We start from the raw sequence: 20,581 nt of genomic DNA, 5'->3' as shown, positions 1-20,581 counted from the left end.
TGTGTTAGGTAAATGAACAAACACACAGTCCCTGCCTTTGAGAATCTTAAAATCAAGTGTGCTCTGGACTAAACATGATCTTGAAGCCACTGTACAGATGTGGCTGCTTCTGGAGATCCCTGGGCAAGATGCCCTGGATATGGAAGGAACTGTGTATCATTTTTTTTCTTTCTCTTTTCTTTCTAATTTTGGGAAAGGGGAGGTAGCATTACTCTAACAATGCTGACTCTACACTGCTCTACACTCCCTACTACAATCACCAGAGGAATCATCAGATGGTCTGGACCAGGCAGGGTTCTCACGGTCGCTAGCAACAGAAATGAACTCTGGCTAACTGATGCAAAAATTGAACTCACTAGTTAGTTAACAGGGGCAGATTCAACCAGAAGACTGGAGGACAGGCCCAGACAACAAATAGGAACAAAAGGAGGCTGGTGGCCAAGGATGCAGCTGAAAATACAACCCAGGTCAGGCTTCAGGAGTCCTGGAGTCAGGGCTAGGTGCTTTGCATAGCTTCAAAAAGATTCTTGAGTGTTTATAAATGTTATGGTCCTTCTCAAGGTTCAAAGTTGAGAGTGGAACTTATGACTGGCTTGCCTAGATCATGCACTGTGCCCTGCAGGCAGAAGGCAGGACAAAGGAGGACCTTTCTTTTTAGCTTTTGCAATTGAAGCAGGGCCTGGTCCTACCCCTTACTTCATACAGTGGGGGTCCCCCAGTAGGAGTGGGGTTTGGATGATGCTGGGTCCTGGGAAGTTGGCATCTCTGTGGCTCTTCGTGGCTGTCCAAGTGCTTTCATATCCACCCCAGGAGGGAGGCTGGGCAGGCACCATTCTCTCATTTTCAGAAATGGAAACAAGGCACAGAGTGGTTCAGCAACTTGTCCAGGACCACATGAGGTGGCAAGGGGTGCTTCTTTATCACACTGGTGTACTTTCCTTGATGCCCCAGGGGCTTGGAGACGAGGCGAATGTTTCCTGAGGAAAGGGCTCTAGGGAGAACTTCGAGAGCTGTTGTTGAAACAGCCCTGATACGGTTTCAGGAATGGAAATCCCAGAAAGGCAGAAAGGTGAAAACTTAGGTGATTCATCTCCTGGAATGAAGAGATTAGAATTTCGGAGATGCTGGTTCAGAGGATAGAGGCTGGGTTCTTCTCCCCAGCTCTGAGCCTCCTGCAAGTGCCATCTCCTGCCTTTGGCTGGTTCATGTGCAGAAGAGCAAGACTGCTGTTCACCTCCGGGATCCAGTAGCTCCCACGGCTGCCTGGGGAGAGTCCCTGTGCACCCCTCCAGGCTTCCGCACATGCTGCTCCTCCACCTGGAGCGCCCTTCTGCTTCTGCTGCCTGTGGACCTCCTGGTCAATCTCGGCTCACTGCAGCCAGCTCTGATGTCCCCTTGTCCAGGCAGCCTTTCTGGACTCAAGATTTCATGACAATGAATCACCCCACTCTCCTTTGGGCCACTTGTCCACTTTGCCACACTTACCTTGCTAGGTTGTAACTGATTCATCTGGCCCTGTCTCCCACTGGGAGTGCCTTGAAGACAGGGTGGATGTCACTCACATCCGTGTCCCTGGTGTGCGGTCCTGGCCTGTTCCCCTCAGGGCCATTCTCTCCTCGCCTCTGTGGTGCTGCTCTGCATCACAGCAGGCTGACCCCGCAAACTCCCGGGTCCGCTGGCTTCACGTGGGAGACGAGAGGGCTGGGGAAAGAAGCCGGGATGTGTCTTCACACTCCACCGTCTCTGGCAGTAGCTGTGTTTCTGTGACTCGAGCCCACACCACACAGGCCCACTGTGGTCTCACCTTCCACTGCATGTCCTGATCCTGGTCACTCTGCTTCCTCCCTTATCCCTCCAGTCTAGGGGCCGCACACGTTCTGCTGTTGCTGCACTCTGGGTTGCCTCACCATCCAGTTAGAATTCTCAGCTCTTCCATTCCCTGTTACACACTCACGGTGGTTCTGTGGGCTGGCTGCATCCCAACTGACACCCCAGTTCCCAGCATGGTGCTCGGCACAGAGTGTAACAGAAGGTTTGAGGGGTGGAGAATCTTGAAGAACACCTCTTCTCATGCTTTCATTTTACGAATGGGGAACACGAGGCCGAAAGAGGTCCTGTGTCCAGCCTGCCACCATTCAGCTAGAGGGTGATCTGGAACTCAGATCCCGCTCTCCGGACTCCTGGCTCCATCACCCTGTCTAAAAGCATGACCACCTAAGGCATGTAGGACCACAACTCCAGTTCATTTGTCCAAGAGCCTACTTGACATCTCTGTTCTGTGACTGCACAGGCCTCTCACACAACACGTCCCAAGGGAGCTCTTGCTCAGGTCTCCATAGTGGCCTCCTCAGAGGGTCCCATCACAGGAAACAGCACGCTGTCCATCTACCACCACAAGCCAGAAACCCAGGAGTCTCCTTGACCCTTTGCTCTATCTCACGTATAACCACTCCCTGTCCTGGCCCTGTAGATTTTTACCTCCTGAAAGTCACTTCTCTCCACTTCTACCCACCCCCTCATTCCAGGCCCCTGTCACCAATCACCTAGACACTACAGCAGCCTGAGGACATGTAAGCTTCACCAGGGCATGGATTTGTTTGGCGCAAGCATGCGTGTGTGTGTGCGTGTGTGTGTGCCTATGTGTGTGTGCTTGTGTGTGTGTGTGTGTTGTTCATGGACATATCCGAAGTGTCTACATTCACAGGGGTTAACTAACGTTTTCTGTAAAGGGTCAGGCTGTAAATATTTTTTGTTTTTGCAGGCCATGCAGTCCCTGTTGAAATTCCTTATGTCTATAGTTGTAGTGTGAAAGGAGACACAACTGAATAGGTCATGTCTGTGTGCCACTAAAACTTTCTTTACAAAAACATGTGATGAGGCAGATTTGACCTCTGGGTAGTGGTGTGCTCACCCCTGGTCTAGAAAATTTCTTGGCACATAGTATTTGACAAATAAATACTTTTAAATGAAGCAGTCTCTTCTCATCAACTGTTGCCTCCCAATCAATTCTCTCTCTCTCTCTTTTTTTTTTTTTTTTAGATAGAGTCTTAGTGATCCTACTGCCTCAGCCTCCCAAAATGCTGCCATTATAGGCGTCAGCCACCATGCCCAGCCTCTGAAGCTTTCAGTCTTAGGATAAAGATCAACTCCTGATTAAGGCCAACACACCTGCACAGTCTGGCCCCCACTCCACTGTGGCTTTACAGTCACTGCCAAGGACTAGAGGGACCACTCAGTGACTCAGATCAGGGAGGGGGTGCTTAAAGCCAACAGATGGTGCAGGCTCACTCACCCTCCCAAGCTTCCCAGGAGCATTTCCTCGTTCGCTGGAGGCACGGAGCTCTCCCCACCCTTTCTGGACTTCCTGACATATGCCAGCTCCTTCCCACCTTTGCACAAGTTGATTGCGACTGCGGTCACCAAACCATTGTTCCTGGCCCAGCCGTTGCCTGTAGTGGGCACCTGGAGCCTTTGCACATGCTGTTTCTCCTGCCTAAAACTCTACTCTCCCTCCCTTGCTCATCCTTCAGCTCAGTCACCTCCTCCGGGAGGTCTTCCCTGATCCCCTAGGCCAGGCGCCATTAAAGCACTCTTCTTCCTAGCACTGATTCTGGCTATAATTTTACCTGCTTATGTGTTTCATTGATGAATGTCTGGTTCCCCTACTAGAGGAGCTTCATGGGACACAAAGACCAAGCCTGTTTTGTTCTCCATCCTATTCCTAGAACCTGTTTCAGTTAACTAGCACATAGCAGTGACTGTGAATGAATGAATGAATAATGAATGAGCGAATGGTAAGGAACTGAAACTTTGGAACCAGATAGATTTCTGGGTTCAATGCCAGACTCCACCACAGGGGCAAGTCCCCAACCTCCTAAAGCCTGTTTCTCACTGTAAAACTGGGATAATGGCAGGACCCACCAGAAAGACTTTATTGAAGATAGAATGAGTTGAGGCCCAGAAAGTCTCAGCCCAGAGCCTGACTCCAGGCAGGTACTGTCAATGTACTGACTGGAACAGTGACAGCTCCCGAAATCCTGTCATGTGAGAAATAGTTTTAAAAAATCATAATGTTTAGCCCCGGGGAAGTAAATATCAAAGGTAGGGGATAAACCTCTTCCATTACCTGCATATGGACCCTTCCTTGATCCAGCTGTCTCAAAAAGCCATAAAGTCGCTGTCCCTATAGGTGTGCAAAAAGGAGCCGGGAGACCATGACTCCGGCACTGCAGACGGGGCTACTGCAGGGGTGAGGGCGCCTAGGTGACCTCACGGGTCTCCTCCAACCCGGGGCCCTCCATTTCTAAGCACTTGGAGGCATCCTGAGCTTGAGTGAGGGAGGAGGCGCAGGTGGGAGCGCACGAGTCGGGTGGGCAAAGGCAGCTGGTTGGAGAGAAGCGTCGGCCAAGTGGCCCCAAGGACTAGAGGGACTGCTCAGCGACTCTGGGAGCAGAGAGGGGGCGCTTAAAGCCAACAGATGGCGCGGGCTCACCTAGGCCGAGCGCCCGCTCGCCCGCCCGGGCTTCCCGGGAGCGTTACCTCGCTCTGCCGGAGGCGCGGGGCGGACGCGAGGCTGGGGGCCCCCATCCCGCTGCGCGCCCCTCTGCGGGACGGCTGGCGGCCTGGCGGGGCACTGCTCTGTCTCGCACCTGGGGCCTCTTCCGCAGGCTTCCTCACTGCCCCTTTGGGGGATTCGTGGAGTTGCCACAGCAGCCGGTGCCATGACATCGGCAGAGGGCAGGTTCGCCAGCACTGAAATATTCATGCCCTGAGCGCCCGGAGGGGCTCGGCGCCGCTCCCGGGGGTCCAGGCGGGGCCGGGCGGGAGCTCGGGGGTCCTGGCGGCCGGAGGGGTGGGGAAGCGCCGAGCGCGGGCGGGCGGGCGGGGGCCGGGCGAGGCGGGAGGTGAGGGAGGGAGCGGCGGGAGGCGGGGTCTGGACGGCGGGGGCCGAGCGGGGCGGGGGAAACAAGGGAAAGTTGATCGCGGACTTGAGCGGCGGCGGCGGCTCGGGAGAGAGAGACGCGGGCTGCAGGCGCGACGCTTGGGCAGAGGACGCGTCCGACGGCGGCCGGACGCTGAGCCGGGCGGGGCTGGGCAGTCCGGCCCGAGCATGGCGTGCGGGGTGGCAGAGCCTCTGGACGTTTGGGGCGCGCCCAGTCCGAGCCCCCGGCGCGCCTGAAGTTGCGAGCGGCGAGCGGCCCGCGGAGACCCAGGAGCAGCCGGCAAGCCGCGGATGAGCCTTCGCGCCGGCGGGGAGACGCGGCGGTGGCCAGGGCCAGAGCAGGCAGCCCGCGGGGGCCGATCCGGCGGAGAGCAGAGCCCGAGGCGAGGCGCGGCGCCGCTGCACACACGCACACGGTACCCGGAGCCACGCACCGCCTCTTCCCTCCTCGCTTCCCTCTCCTTCCCCTCGCCGTTCGCCCGCTGCGCGGCGGGAAAGTTGGTGGTGACCGCGGCTGCCGAACCACTTGTTCCCAGCGCGGCCATCGCCCGCGGCGGGCGCTTGCGGCATCCTTCGGTCCCAGGCCCCTGGCCCTAGCCCCGCGCCCTGCTCCGAGCTCCCCGACGCTCGGCAACTTCGATTCCCGGGAACTCGAATTCCATTCGCGTTGGCCTTGGGAGGACAGGCACCCCATTCCCCATGCCCGGTCCTGGGACCGCGAACATTCGGGGGCTTTGCTCTCGGAGCTACGGAGAGGGTCCAGGCCTGGGGTGGAGAGATTTTCGGGAGTGGAGCGCGTTGGGATCCAATCCCCTCCCCTTCTGAGCGCTGGGTCCTCATTTGGACAGTGGGGATGGGGTGGGGCGCACCTCTACTGCGGGCTGGGCAGAGGCGCTGAAGGGAAGTAAAGGCACGTAGTTCTCCCCTCCCCTCATCACGTCCCTGTGCCCGCGGGAGACCCCAGGGGACTTACACATCCTCCCAAATTCGGTCCAGCTATGGGAAGACGCGCCCCTCGAGGAGCCAGGAGCCTTACGCGGCTAGCGCTTCGCCTTCCTGGCCCTGGAACTGGTCCGCTACGAGCGGTGCTGGCTGCCCCCAGGAGCTCGCACCCGGGAGCACTGCCCCTCATCTCCACCGTAGGTCAGCCCAGGACTCCAGCAGAGCCCGCGTGTTCCAAGGCAGTGGCGGCGCCAGCCGGCGGGCACTCTGCCTGGCTTTCCCGGAGCGGGCACCTAGAGAGGCTGCCTCGGTGCTGTGAGCGGAGATCCGATGCCAGCCGCCGCCCCACTGCGACCCCAGCCCCAGCCCTAGTGCTGTCAGCGGTCCACTGGGAGGAAATTAGCCTTTCCTCGGTAGTAATACGCCCCCATCCTCCCTAGTAATTCAGAAAGCAGAGCCTTCTTTTTCTATGTCCTTTGCCCTCTCAGACCAGAGCTGGCATTGACCTAGCCTTCCAGCCCCTTGGCAAGTGCCCCAACCCTAATTTGGATTTTGAAATAAGCTAGAGAGACATAGGAGTGTGTGTGTATGTGTGTGTGTGTGTGTTTGTGTGTGTGTGTTGGGGTGGAGTCAGACCCTCACACAGGGAAGAATTAGGTTGTGGGGTGTGGGGTGGGGCGGACTTGAAGAACCTAGCTGGGGCCAGTTGCATGGTGATGATGAGTCAGCCCACGATGGGGAGAGCTGGCTTGGAGTTAGTGCTTGGTTCGTGGTGCAGGGGTAGGCGCACTGCGGTCAGCACCCACAGGGGTGGGGGCACTAGATGTCACTCTGCCAAGGAGGAGCTGGGAAGGGGTCCCTTGCCTGGGGGAATAGCAAGGCTTGGTTCTGGCTGCCAGGTCTGGGGAGGGCAGGAAGGCAGAGTGTCTCGTGGTAGAGGGTGAGTGTACCCCGTGAGCTGGGAAGGTGGCACACAGAAGCGACTGATGTGAACCAGGAAGCTCTGCCTCCAGTGCTGGAGGACAGCAGTGAGGGGTGGGAGGCCCAGAGCTAGCATCCTGGCCTCGTCTGTGCTGGGCCCCCATATACTTCTCGGACTTGGCCTTCCTCACCTCCAAACAGCTGGGCTCCTCACGTCTGCTTACCAAAGGGCTTGATTTGAGGGGTGTGATGGCAGATGGTCCTGGTTGCCTCTGGAATGGCTCCCCCACCCAACAAGCTACCTTACCTGCAGTTTCACCATTTGAGGTTCATTTATTTGAGCCAAGTGTTTTAAAGGGCACCTTCCTGAAGTGCTCATTTAAAATGCACATTCTTCTGGGAGGTGAAGGTCTAGCGGAACCTTGCTCCTCAGATTGTGGCCTGTGGACACGCAGCATCGGCATCACCTGGGGACTTGTTAGAAATGCAGATTCTTGGGCCCCGCCCCAGACCGTCTGAATCAGAATCTGCATTTGATAAGATCCTTGGGTGACTCATGTGCTCAGTAAAGTTTGAGCTGTGGTCCACAGGGCCTTCTCTAAGAGGCATTGCATAGTTCCTTGGTGCAGAATGTTGTATAGGGCAGTGGGTAAGAACACAGAGATGAGAATGAGATTGAAACTTCTTTCTCTGGCCAGTTTTGCTAGGCTTGGATTAATAGTCCACCACTGGCCCCTTAGGGTTGTACCATGCTAATGCCACAAGAGTGTCTGTGTTTTAGGGTCTTTTAAATAGATTAGAATAACATGTGCTGTCAAAACTGTACATGGAACTGGGTGCAGTGGTGAACCCCTATAGTCCCAGCTACTGGGGAGGCTGAGGCAACAGGATTGCTTGAGCCCAGGAGTTCAAGGCTGTAGTGTGCTAGGACCGTGCCTGTGAATAGCCACTGTACTCCAGGCTGGGCAATATAACGAGACCCTGTCTCTAAAAAAAACCAACAAAAACCCCTGCACATGGGCCAGAAGGAGGTGAGTGGAGGGGGCAGGGTTTCCGGAAGCTGGGTGTACACACTTTGCCTCTAGGACACCTGAGACTGAGACTAGATGCTGTCCTTCAAGCAGAAGGAATTGAGCAACTACTCTCCACCTCATCTGCCCCTCCCAGATGGGTAGATCAGCCCATTAATAACACCTCTCGGTGGCCCTAGGACTTATGCAGAGGGGAGGAGCATGAGTGCCAATTTGGAACAGCCTCCAGAGGGGAAGATACTGACCAAGCTCTCCCCTGACCCCAACCTGGAGTGGACATCTCACTTCTACTGCCCTAGGGTGGTTCGAGGCCTCTGGCCTCAAGATACAGGGATGGTGCTGAGGCATGGTGGCAGGTTATACCCCTGGTCCTCTGGATGATGACCCTGAAGCCATCAAGGCTGGCCTGAGAGTAGGAGATTTGAAACACTGCTGGAGAGATTTGGATCAGAGGCCTGGTATAGCCGATGGTGTCACAGGTGAAAGGTCATCGCATGGCTCAGGCATCCCACTCTGCCCAAAGAGGCTGTCCTTCCCCTAAGCTAGCCTCTTTCCCAGAGAGAGGGCAGCTCTGCCAGGGCACAAGGTGATGAGGAACTATGGGAGACACGGTCATGGGCCTTACAAAGAGCGAGCTAATGTGAAAACATTCAGACATCGATTTGAAAATCAGTGAGTTCAAATATAGTTAGGTTAGGCTGGGTGCGGTGGCTCACACCTATAATCCCAGCACTTTCAGAGGCCAAGGCAGGTGGATCACTTGAGGCCAGGAGTTTGAGACCAGCTTGGCCACATGTGAAACCCCCGCTCTACTAAAAATACAAAAATTACCCAGACGTGGTGGTGGGCACCTGTAATCCCAGCTACGTGAGAGGCTGAGGCAGGAGAATCGCTTGAACTCGGACCATGGAGTTTGCAGTGAGCCAAGATCATGCCACTGCATTCCAGCCTGGGCGACAGAGTGAGACTCCATCTCAAAATCAATCGATAAATAAAAATAATAAAAATTTAAAAATAACTAGGTTAATAAGTCTCACTGTTTTCTTGAACCCCCACGTCTTAATGTGTAAAGATGATTGTAAAAATTGACCTAATTTCCCATTGAACTCATTGTTTTCAAATTCAGTTTTAGTTGTTTTTTAAACATTGTATTTTATTTTATTTTGAGCCTTGCTTTGGGTTCCTCTTGGCGCTGGGGCAATCCTGTTTGTCCATGAATAGATGAGCAAGGTCGTTTACAAGTCGAACCCTACCGGATAGGTTACTTCAGGGTGGGAGTACTTTTGCCTTTAGTAGAGAAGTGCAGATCAGATTGGGTTCTTCCGTATTCCAGCCTCCTGTGCATAATATGGGTGACACTGATGCTGCTCAGGAGTCGTCAACTCCAGGAAGCCCTCCTGAGTCCTCCGGTGGGATGGCTGGTGCTGGTGGGCTGCCCCTCCAGCCTGTGCCTCCCTCACTCACGGTCCTTCCTTGGTGCTTCTTACCATTCTGCATGGCTCTGGCCTCTCGGTAGCCACTGAGCTCCTCCAGGGCACAAGCTGCATCTTTTTCCTCCACACTGGTGGAGTAGTTGGTGCTCAGTAACTGTTCATTGACCCAATGGCTTATCGCTGGGTGATGGTTCTCTTACCTTCTCCAGCCTTATTCTTAAGTGATCATTAACACACCAACCATTTGCTGTGCCTATATCCAGCTTTAACTCTTCATGGTGGTTGCTTTCCAGATGGGTGGTGAATGTCCATCTTGCTGCACTCTGGACTCTAGGCATCTGCTCTCAGACATTTGCATGCCTAGAGAGGCGAGGATGCAGACAAAAGAGTAAAGCAGGGCCAAATGTAACACAATACGGAGTGGTGGGGACTGGGGAGAACTGAAAAGCATAGGCCCCATAGAGAAGGGGCAAAACCCTTCTACGTGATAGAAGTCAGAATAATGGTTACTCCCGGGGTCATAATGACTGGGGCACAGGGGTGCTGCTGGCGTGCTGGACATTTCTAATGCTTAATGTGAATGTCTGCAACAGTGGTGAATGATCATTTTTGCAAAAGAGCCAATTCAGAAAACATTAGAACATTTATAGGCCATATTTATTTGGATTCAACAGGAAAATGGCTTTATTGAATCCCATAGGGCAGAAAATGCATATTCTTACCAACCTTATTGACGAGAAGGGTGTCAGCCAGAAAACTGGCATATTTAAAACGTAGCCGCATGGAGATAGTTTTCTAGTCTTGCAGTGTGAAAGTTGATCAGGATCTGTCATGGAGATTGGGGTGGGCCGCTGCTGCTGCCCACAGCTCCATATATTTGGGGCCTCAGGGTTTGCGGTCTTGGGGCCCTGTGTCACCTCGATAATAAATGTTGGCATAGCTCAATGTATTGGTGAGAGGAATGGGAATATCAGACAGCCCTCCTCAGCCTCAGGGGCTGCAGGCTGTGTTGCTGAGAGTGACACAGCAGGTTCAGTTTTAGCATTCATATTTTTTACATATTCTAAAACCCCAGGCAAGTGTTGGTTATTATTATGATCATAATGCATTCACTTCGTGATTTTCATAAGGCAGTTTGCAGGCCAACAGACTTGATATTGAGCACCAGTTCTTCCACTAGAGCTCTGAAGCCTTGGGTCTGGCTTAGTTTTCTCATCTGTAAAATGGGAATATTTTTTCAATTGCCCTATAGGCTTGCTATGAGCATTAATAAGAGGACAACTTTACACAATGCCTTTTGTGTAGTACCTGGCACACGGTATACATGCAAAATGTAGTAGCTTTTATTGTATCCCTTTGACTTACTTATATGTTAGGCACATTGTATTCTAGTAAAGAGGTGAAACCTCTTATTTTCAGAGCTTGACAATCTATACATTCATAAATTGAATTCTTCCTGAATGTGTGTATGTGTGTGTGTGTGTGTGTGTGTGTGTGTGTGTGTGTGTGCGTGCGCATTGGGCGGGGGGTGTTGTGGTTTTTCTTTTGTAATTACTTACTGATAACATTTAAAAATCCAGCTGGCCGAGCGCGGTGGCTCACGCCTGTAATCCCAGCACTTTGGGAGGCCGAGGCCGGTGGATCACGAGGTCAGGAGATCGAGACCATCCTGGCTAACACGATGAAACCACATCTCTACTAAAAATACAAAAAAAAAAAATTAGCCGGGCGTGGTGGCGGGCGCCTGTAGTCCCAGCTACTCGGGCGGCTGAGGCAGGAAAATGGGGTGAACCCGGGAGGCGGAGCTTGCAGTGAGCCGAGATTGCGCCACTGCACTCCAGCCTGGGCAACAGAGTGAGACTCCGTCTCAAAAAAAAAAAAAAACAACAACAACAAAACCAAATCCAGCAGTCTGTATAAACAGCTAGACTTCTGGCATCTCTGATTAGAACTGGCAACATTGTGTCCATGTTCCCAATCAACAGTTGAACAGTTGTTGGTTGGAGCTGAGTTGCCGGTACCCCTTTCATTTGCTTTCTTTCTTTCCTTCCTTTCTTTCTTTTTCTTTCTTCCTTCCTTCCTTCCTTCCTTCCTTCCTTTCTTTCTTTTCTTTCCTCCCTCCCTCCTTTCTTTCCTTCCTTCCTTCTTTCTTTCTTCTTTCCTTCTTTCTTTTTTTTTTTTTTTGACGGAGTCTCTCTCTTTCACCAACCTGGAGTGCAGTGGCGCAATCTCAGCTTACTGCAACCTCCTCGTGCCGGATTCAAGCAATTCTCCTGCCTCAGCCTCCCAAGTAGCTGGGACTACAGGTGCACACCATCACGCCCAGCTAATTTTTGTATTTTTAGTAGAAACGGGGTTTCACCATGTTTACCAGGATGGTCTCCACCTCTTGACCTCGTGATCTGCCCGCCTCGGCCTCCCAAAGTGCTGTTTTCTTTTAAAAATTATTTAATGGGCCAGGCACAGTGGCTCATGCCTGTAATCCCGGTACTTTGGGAGGCCGAGGTGGGTGGATCATTTGAGTTCAGGAGTTAGAGACCAACCTGACCAACATGGTGAAACCCCGTCTCTACTAAAAATGTAAAAAATTTAGCTGGGCATGGTGGCACATGCCTGCAGTCCCAGTTTTTCGGAAAGCTGAGGCAGGAGAATCTCTTCAACCCGGGAGGCAGAGGTTGCCGTGAGCCGAGATCGTGCCACTGCACTCCAGCCTGGGCAGCAGAGCAAGACCCTGTCTCAAAAAAAAAAAAAAAATTCATGGAAGAATACATACATAAAATAACGTCAATAGATCGTAAGTGGAAGTGGTGAATTTTCACATATATATACACCTGTGTAACCGCCTCACTGCCATGGAGATACAGAACATCTCCAGTGCCTTGGCAGGCTCTCTTATGCCCCCTCCCACCCCATGTTATCCCACTCCAGAAGTAACTACTCTTCTCACTTCACTCTGACTTCTGTCGCCCCTGTGAGTTTTGTCTGCAGCTGCCTTTTAGATTTACATGAGCCTGCAGCTTGCAGTTCTCCACAGTCCCGACCATTCCCTATTGCCTCACTTTGGACCCCACTTTATTCATTTCCGATACCCCCTTGCTCCTTTAGCCATTTGAGTTTGTGACCTGTACTCAACATCTAGAAGTGTTCTCAGAGACCAGCTAGTCTTACCATTTTACAAGTGGGGAAACTGAGACTTGGAGTCAGAGAGTAAGCTTGTTCGAGGACCCCAGATGAAGCTGAGCCTGAATGCTGGCCAGTCAAGGGCAGAACCCTGCTCCTCCTGCTCCAGCACAAGGAGTGTTGAGGAAGGCGGGCATGCCTTGTCTTTCAGACCCCAGCAGCCCCGGGCCTGGCCCTGCAATCAGCCACCCAGAGCCTGCCACAGGCCAATCAGCCGAAGAGGGTGGGAGTTTTTTTCTGGCCTGTGCCTTCCTGGAGATGCATCTTCCTTGAGGCAGGCGGTTAGCGATATCACCTTCCTCTTTAAAGCCCGTGCTCCATTTGGAGAGGACCTGAGATGCCATTTGTGACAAGGGCCATGCACACCACCTTGATTGTGTCTGTTTCTGAAAGAAGGCTGTAATTTGGGAGCCAGTGAAAGCAAGGGAGGGAGGGAAGTAGAGGAGAGAGCAAGAGAGAGAGAGTGGGAGGGCAAAAGGGGCAGCCGCGACTCTGTCTGGGTTTCCATTTGTATCACTAATTCCATCCCCGAGGAATGCTGGCTTTCCCTGGCTTCGGGTTAGTGTGGGCTGAGTCCCTCTGAGGGGTGCCCTTTAGCTCTGCCCACTTTTCTTCTGTTCTTTGCCTACAGAGACAGGAGCTTAGCCACCCTGCCCTGGCTTATAAGGGACTTTATTCTCCTCCAGCCCGCCATATTCCTTCTCCTGCTCAGAACTGCCCCTGGCCCGGGAGGAGGCTGATCTTGCCCTTCTTTCCTGGAGCCAGGATCACTGATGTCATCTCCAGGGAACCAGTGGCAATGGAACTCTAGGCTAGGCCTTTCTCAGACACTCTATGGGGGCCTAAGGCTTTGTCTTAGAGGGTGAGGCACAGGTGGACTATCTTTTTTTTTTTTTTTTTTTTTTGAGACAGTGTCTCTCCCTGTCGCCCAGACTGGAATGAGTACAGTGGTGCAATCTCAGCTCACTGCAACCGCCACCTCCCGGATTCAAACAATTCTCCTGCTTCAGCCTCCCAAGTAGCTGGGACTACAGGTGCATGCCATCACGCCAGGCTTATTTTTGTATTTTTAGTAGAGGCGGGGTTTCACCATATTGGCCAGGCTGGTCTTGAACTCCTGACCTCAGGTGATCCACCTGCCTTGGCCTCCCAAAATGCTGGGATTACAGGCATGAGCCATCGTGCCCAGCCACGGATGGACTTTCACTAGAAAACCAGAACATAACTGGGTGGTGGGGTGGGGGATCCTTTCAAACCCATCCTAAAGCACAGGCTTTAGGATCTCACATCTACTGCTGGGGAGGCCATTCCTCAGCCAATACTGAGCATCACCTGTGTCCCAACCTCCATCTAGTTGCTGGGACTTCAAGCTGAGAGTCCACAGCTGCACTGCCTAGTAGAAAAATAATGCAAGCCACATGTGCAGTTTTAAATTTTCTAGTGTCCGCTTTGAAAAAGTTAAAAGAAGCAGGTAATTTTTTTTTTTTTTTTTTTGAGGCAAGGTCTTTCTCTGTCGCCCAGGCTAGAGTGAGATCACAGCTCATTGCAGCCTTGACCTCCTGGGTTCAAGTGATCTTCCCACCTGAGCCTCCCAAGATGTGTCTCCCTATCTCTGTGCTCTTTCTGTGAGAAGGATAAGTATTAAATTCATCTTTCTGTTGCTTTTTGCTTTTGGGAGTTTTCCAAGCAGGGAGTGACACAGCCTAGAAAGCTAAGGAAGTTGCAGCAACGTGGAGTGTTTGAGGCTTTCCTCTGGGGAAGAGGGTCTGGCCTGTCCACAGCAGAGGGGGCTTGGATGCCAGAGTATCATGGGCACTTAGCAGACCTGGGGCAATCTCTGGGGGCAGAAGCCCTGGGGCCAGGTAAATGCAAACTTTCTGTGCTGTCTGCTCTTCTCCTGTGATATACTTTGGGCCAAGGGTGTCAGGGTTCCCCCAGGAGGCATTCAGGTGGCTCTGGGGTCCAGACAGCTGGGAAGACACTGTGGCAAACTGCACATACTTACCTCGGCTAATGGGGGCCACTGCTACTGTTTGGTCTATGTTGCTAAGCAGCAGTACAGAACAGCTTTTAGGCTTGCCGGACACTTTGATTTTTCGAAAGAATCTAAACATTGAGATTAAAAGTAAAATCTTTCTATCTGAGATGTTAGCAACGAATTTAATATTTGAAAACACAGCGAGGCCATTCATTCATCTAGGAAATAGTCATTGAGCCCTTACTGTGTGCCAGGTGCTGTTCTAGGCCCTTGGGGCCCATCAGTGGCCCCTACCCTTGTGAAGTGTCTATGGTAGGGAAAACCCTTCAGCAAGCTGCATGTGGCCCCTAGATGGCCAGTTTATGACCATAGACTTAGAGAGTGTCGGAGCTGACGGTAGTAATGAGAACATTTATTAAGTACTTACTGTGTGCCAGGCCCTGAGCTTAGCACTTCATCTAAAATACCTCACTTAGTCCTTACAACAACTCTACGAATTAGGGTCAGCTGTTACTCATATGTTACAGGTGAGAAATATGAGGCACAGAGAGGTTAAGCAATTTGCGGAAAGTCACATAGCTTGCAGGTGGTGGGGCAGATTTTTGCATGAAGGCAGTCTGATTCCTCGATCATTACTTTGTACTGCACTTACAGAAGGCCGGAGCCAAATCCTTCGCTATACAGATGGAAACTGAACTCAAGAAAGGACAAAAGTCCCACCTGGGATCCACAGAGAGGCAATGACAGAGCTGGGGCTGGGTTCTGGGTCACCCCCTTTCTATCCAGCCCTGCCATGTGTGTTTATTACAGTCCCGACTTCCCCTTTAATTGATTCTGGGCTGAGGCTTCAATGTTCAGGCTCCTCCAGCATTTGGGCAGGGGATGTGAGAGAGTGAGGCTGGCTAGGATTTAAACATCCATGGGAGTGAATGAGGTGGATGGTTTTCTACCCTGAGCAGGTTGCCCCCATCTGGGAAGGCCATGTATGTCAGGGTCTCTGCACTTGCCCGGACCCCAGCCCTTCCCATCTGTAAAGCTAGGGGTTTGCATGCAGTGGTGTCTTTAATTTAACTCCAACCCCACACCTTTCCCCGCCATTGGCCAGGCTGGCTCAGGAGCTCCTGGGTATTTCTGGCCATGCATCTTAGTCCTAAGCTGACCTTAGCCTGGGCTTTCTGGGTCTCGACCCAAGTAACCTCATCAGAAAACCCCAGTCTTGTAGTTTTATCATGTTGCTGTATGTGTGGTAATCACGAGGCAGTGAAATAGGTGTGAATAATGAAGAAAAATGCCCCCGGCAAGTGTGTGAAGACTTTAGTGACAGTCCTTACACTGACCCAAGTGCTTTAATTCTCTGAGCCACAGTTTTCTCATCTGTAAAATAGGGGAAAAAACCCCTTCTGACCACTTGATTGAGTGAGTAGGGGGCTCTCATGAGAGACATAAAAGTGCTCAGCAAAATGAGTTGTGATAACCTAAAAATCATGCTATGCAGATAGTATGTGTCATTGTAATTAATTTTTACTAAGTATTAATGACTTGAATTGTGTGGGATTTACGAGATATATGCAGTTGCACATTTAAATAACATGACGATCTCGAAACCCCAGGAGCAATGTCTTTGCAATGGCTTGATGTAACTCTTTATGCTCACTCTTAACAATTTGACATCCATCTTTTTTGGATTTGTACAAGTCAATTGATATTTATTAAGTACCTACTGTTTGCAGGATACTATGCAGGGCACACTGAGATACAGAAATAGACAAAGCATGGCCCTTGTCTCCCATGAACTCTCACACTTATTCAGAGTGCTGTATTCAGGGCAATCAATTCAGGATGTATGTGTGTTAGAAGGAGAGAGAGAGAGAAAGAGAGAACTGCATCTCCGTAGGAAATATCAGCATCTCGGGCCTGACTCAGCCAAGGCCAAGGTTTTCCTTCTCTGATCTTCCTCACTGCCCCCAAATTCTCCCCCTCACCTGAAGTGCTGGTGACCGCTGGGTCTGAGTTACCATGGGATGTTACCATACATCCTAGGAAGGGCTGGGACGGGCATGGGGTGTAGAGAGTGGGGGTGGCCATGGGCTAGCACCTGCCAGGCAGCTGACCTGCCAGGCTGTTTCTGCTGCCTGCCTAAGGGCTGTTGGAAACTGGAGCTCAGGCCGGAAAAAGGGAGCCCATGAATAATACAGTGGGAGAGAGGCTGTTAACTAGGTGACCTCGTTGCACCTGTGTGTTTCACAGCTTCCTTGGGAACCGCTGTGGAGGGCCTGGGTGTCAGGGGCAAGGGCAGAGGGGAATGGGAAAGGCCAGGTGTAGACATCGTTTATCTGTTTTTCCTTCCTACTTTCCTTTCAACTGCCTGGCTCAGAAGTCTGTGGTACTAACTTGCTGCCTCTCCTTTCTAGTGTTGATGCAGACGGCCTTGGCCATGTGTGCACGTGTGTGTGTGTGTGTGTGTGTGCACATGTGCATGCATTGGCTGATGTAAGGGTGGGCTTTCTCTTGCACCCTGCCCCTTGGCCTGATCACAAGGTTTGTTTGCTGAACTGGGTATCAGGCCTGCCCCTAGTCTCTGGAACAGACGTGTGATGTCACTTTTAAGTATCTGGCTGCTGTGGACTAAGAAAGCTCCTGGGCAGGACTTTTTGTCTCCTGAGGCTTTGGCCTCTGACAAAGGGGCCCTGTTTGATGTAAGGGGTAGGGGATTCCCTGGTGTTCCCTTCTAATGTGTGGGGTCCGTCATGAAGCTCTGGCTAAACTCATCCAGACCTGACACAAAGGGGCTGCTGAACCCCAGTACCTCTCAGGTAGACAAAGAAAGTCTCTGAGCAGAGGTGAGGGCCTCTTACAAGGGCAATGAGCTTAAATTCATTGTTTAAGAGCAAAGGGAACTGAGAGGAAACTGTACTGGGAGGGGTTAAAGGCAGACCCAAGGAGGAACTGGTTATGTGGTATGTTGGGTAAGGGATGGAGGATAGGGCGCTAGAATTCATTCCCAGAGTAGACTGGCTTTACCTTTCACGTGGCTGTTTCCTGACTGCTGGCCTGGGGGTGGGATGGATGAAATGATTTGGGAGTGGAAAGCAGAGGGCACCTGGGCAGTGCTTGGGACAGGAAAAGGTGCCCTTGGTGTCTACTTCCTCCTTTGTCCTGAGTGCTGTCAGCAGGGGCCTGACCCCTGAGGAGCTCCAAGACACTCTTCCCTAGGACTAGAAAGGGACTTCTCTCCCCAGACCCATGCTGCAGCCTCAGCCTGCTTCCCCAAACTTAAGAGCCCAGTCCCATGGGCTGGGGCCTGCCTGCTGCCCTGAAGTCTTAGAACCAGGCTTCCAAGAGGGTACACACCTCATCGCTGTCCACAGACACACTGGCCTGCCTGTAAGAAATGGGAAGCATCTCGTCCTTTGTGCTTGGTCTGGGTGGGTGTGGCCAGGGCCCTGGGCACCAGGCCTTACCTCTGGGCCCATCCCCTAAATGAGAGGAAGTGTTTCTGGCTCTGGAGCCAGACCACCCAGGTTCAAATCCTAGCTCTTTCACTTATGAACCGTGTGGGCTTCTGGCAATTTAATTAATCATTACTCATCTGTGTCTTGTTTTCTATTCCGCAAAATGAGAATAATAGTACCCGATTCAAAGGGTTATTGGGAGGATTAAATGAGTTATTGCACATAAAATGCTTAGAAAAAGTGCTTGGCACATAGTAAATGTTCAACAAATGTTGCTATTGTTTATTATTATGCTACTGTTATTCTCAGCTTCTGCATTCTGAGAGCTCACAGCCTTGCAGGCTGCCTGGGGGTGCCAAGAGTAACTATCATACCTATGAGAAAGGCTGTAGGTTGAGGGGGTGCAGTCCTGGAAGATTTCCAGGACTGGGAGGTCCCTTGCCCTGAGGCTGCAGCTTTGCTCTATGCCCACCAGCACTGTACTTCCCATGGCAAGAGGGCAGGAAGAGAGGCAAAGCAGGACAGCTGTTAGTAGCACTGATGTTGGTGCTAAGGGACTTTTTAAGGCAACTTTTTAATTGAAGTATAATACATGCAGAAAAGTGTGCAAATGTGTTTATCCTGAGTTGTCACAAAAGGGCCATGGTCATGTAACTGCCACCCAGACTAAGAAAAAAGCGATTACCAGAGCCATTACCCGTCATCCTCTGAAGTTAACTCCTATCCTGACTTCTAATACAATAGATTCATTTTGTCTGTTTTGAACTTTACATAAGTTGAATAATGCAATGGGTTCTCTTTGTGATGTTTCCTTCTGCTTAACTTGTTTGTGGGAGTCATCCAGTTGTGTATAGTTAATGTGTTTCTTTTCATTGCTGCATAGTATTCCATGTTGTGAATATACCACAATTCATCCATTCTACTGTTGTTGGACTGTCGGGTTGCTTTTATTCTTGGCTATTACAAAAGAGGCTGTTAAGAACATTTATATGTGTGTCTTTTGGTGTACATATAGGTATATGCAATTCTATAGGTATTTGACTATCCTTTTACCAACACAAGCTTTAGAGCTTAATTACGATAGCTTTACAGATGTAGTCTTGATATTGCCAGTGTAAATTCTTCAGTTTTGTTCTTCTTCAAGACTCTTGTTTAATTTTGGCTTTCTGCATTTACATATACATTTTAGAATTGGCTTCTGAAATTCCATAAAAACCCTGCTGAGATTTTGATTGAGACTGCATCAAAAATATGTAAGTCAATTTGAGGAAAATTGACATCTTTACAATATTGAGTTTTTCAATCCATGAACAAGATATACTCCTCTATTTTTCTAAGTTTTGATACATTATATTCAATAATGCTTTTTAGTGTAGCATTTTTATATTTTAAAAACTGGATTTCCTTCTATGTGTTTTATGTTTTTCGATACTATTGTAAGTAATTCAAAATTTTTTCATTTTGTATTATTAAGTTGTCATATAGAAGTATAACTGATTTTTTCATTGATTACACAACCATTGTTAAATTTACTTATTTATTCTTATAGGTTATTGCATTTTTTGTTTTTTTAAAACATATATGATTATATTTTCTATAAATAATAACAGTTTTATATCTTCTTTTACAATACCTATATCATTTTTCTTGCTTTATTGCAATGGCAAGGAGTTCTCACATAACATTGAATGTAAGTGGTAATAATAAGCATACTTACTTCAATTCTGGTATCAAGGAGAAAGCTTTCAATATTTTATCATTAAGTGTGATGTTTGCTGTAGGTTTCTTTTAATAACTGTCATTTTTCAAATTCGGAAAGTTTTCTTCTAATTTTTTTTCAAAATTATAATAAAATGTACATAACATAAAATTTAGCTTTTAAACCCTTTTTCAGTGTGCAGTTCAGTGGCATTAGTATATTCACAATGTTGTGCAACTATCACCACTATGCATTTCTAAAACTTTTGCATCATCTGAAATAGAAATACTGTACCCATTAAACAGTAACTCCCCATTCCTTTTCCCATCTGCCCATGTAACCTTGATCCTAATTTATTTCTCTATGAATTTGCCTATTCTGGGTATCTGGTATGAATGGAATCATACAATATTCATCCTTTTATGTCTGGCTTATTTCACTTCGCATAATGTTTTCAAGATTCATCCATGTTCTAGTAGGTGTATGAATTTAAGGCCTTTTAAAAGCTGAATAATATTCCATGTATGAATATACCATATTTTATATTCATTCATCTGTTAATGGACATTTGGATTGTTGCCACCTTCTGGTTCTTATGAATAATGATGCTATGAATGTTGGTGTATAAATACCTGTTTGAGTCTCTGCTATCAGTTCTTTTGAGTGTATACCTAGGTGTGGAGTTCCTGGATAATATGGTAATTCTATGTTTAATTTTTTGAGGAACTGCCGTACTGTTTTCCATTGTAACGGCACCATTTTATATTCCCACCAGCAATGTACAAGGCTGACAATTTCTCCACTTTCTTACCAACACTTATTATGTTATTTTATTTTTCAGAGATGGTTGTCTTGCTGTGTTGACCAGGCTGGAGTGCAGTGGCTACACTAAACTGTAGTGCACAGTTCTAAACTACACTACACAGTTGTGCACTACAGTTTAGAACTCCTGAGCTCAAGTGATCTTCACGCCTCAGCCTCCCAAGTAGCTGGGCCTACAGGA

At 49.9% G+C, this 20,581-nt stretch overlaps 1 protein-coding gene across 3 annotated transcripts in view; it reads left to right on the top strand.

Moving 5' to 3' along the window:
• Nucleotides 1–4,978: 4,978 nt before the first annotated feature.
• LOC129006860 (cadherin-23-like) overlaps nucleotides 4,979–20,581 on the top strand; it is a 335,691-nt gene continuing 320,088 nt past the window's right edge. For 2 of the 3 annotated variants that reach the window (XM_054437076.2, XM_054437078.2), the window contains exon 1: nucleotides 5,007–5,358. The gene's annotated coding sequence lies outside the window, so the exon portion shown is untranslated. Of the gene's footprint in view, nucleotides 5,359–20,581 lie in introns of all 3 variants that reach the window. The other variant, XM_054437077.1, reaches the window with a different exon arrangement.

Source organism: Pongo pygmaeus, chromosome 8 (genome assembly GCF_028885625.2).
Source record: "Pongo pygmaeus isolate AG05252 chromosome 8, NHGRI_mPonPyg2-v2.0_pri, whole genome shotgun sequence".
Classification (NCBI taxonomy): Eukaryota; Metazoa; Chordata; class Mammalia; order Primates; family Hominidae; genus Pongo; species Pongo pygmaeus.
The sequence above is the reverse complement of the archived record's forward strand: the minus strand, read 5'-3'. Positions and strand labels throughout refer to the sequence as shown.